Below are 1,241 nucleotides of genomic sequence, written 5' to 3' on the forward strand. Positions count from 1 at the left end.
TGATTTATTATTTGAAGATATTTATGATAAAGTGTGTCTGTGTAAAACCTTGAACATTAAGTTTAAAAACTCAGTTGGAAAATATCAAATTGGTTCATGAATTATCAGAAAGAACTATTATGCTTTAGAGAAAAGAACCCTGTTTACTAGAAAGTGCTCAGTTTGCAGCTATCCAGTGGAGAAGATTACCAGCTACACATTCAACGGTTACTATGTAATTACTATGTAATTGTTGAATGTGCACCGTTTAATGCTCAGAGCACATCATCCAGTCTGTTAATTTAATTTTAAAATCATATTTTTGATTTTTAAAGGCTTTTCATTGAATAATCTGCAATTGGGAATATATTTGCAGCATGAATTTTTAGACGTCCCTTCTGTTTGTCTTTTAGTGTCCATCATTCTAAGATGTGTTTGTGAAATATTCACAGCTTCATGTCAACTCTAATGGACTCTGTCATCTCATCATTATCAGAGAATGTTTATGATGAAACATTTTAAATATAAACACATTTTCATCATAAACATTTTATAACTATTAGACAACGGCATACACAGAGGGGTTGTCCTGGATTTTGAAGGCTCTGTCTTTGGTGTCACGCTCACCCATTCTGCTTCACAGCAGTCCTCTCCTCAGCATGTCAGGCTTATGCATATTTCATTTGCTCGTCTTCAGGGCAGCTATCAAATGAATCAAGCTGGATGGATAGAGGTGGAGCTGGGGAGCTGATGAAGAGGATGATGTGTGAAAGCGAGGGGCTGGGTTTGGGGACAACCACTAACACCTGCCCCCTCCTCTCCAGGAATGAATGGGTTATGAGATGAGAGGAGATCTGGATGATTTATTCTCTTCAGCTGCAGAGAAGAACGGTGCCACAATGTCTTGGGACTAAAACCTGGATTTCACACCTCTAGTTTGCTCTTCCTTTGTTCAAAATCACTCCCCAATGGATCTTTTAAGGACGCATACATTTCTGATTCTGTTGCGTTTAGGACATTGAGGTACATTTTTGACATCACACCCGTCCACTTTTCTCTTCTGCACGGATCCAAAAGTTGGAAAAGGCCTCATCATCACTTTGGGACCTTTAGCACCACAGGTGTCAATCCCAAGTTGTAAACGGTGAAGGAGGATGACAAGTGGCATCTAGTGGATACTTTTTTCTCGTTTTCTTTATAAGAACTTCTGAGCGACTAGGATTTTGTTTTGGGATAAAAGAAAAAAAAACACCACAGAAAAT

This window comes from Xiphophorus couchianus, chromosome 2 (genome assembly GCF_001444195.1).
Source record: "Xiphophorus couchianus chromosome 2, X_couchianus-1.0, whole genome shotgun sequence".
Taxonomy (NCBI): domain Eukaryota; kingdom Metazoa; phylum Chordata; class Actinopteri; order Cyprinodontiformes; family Poeciliidae; genus Xiphophorus; species Xiphophorus couchianus.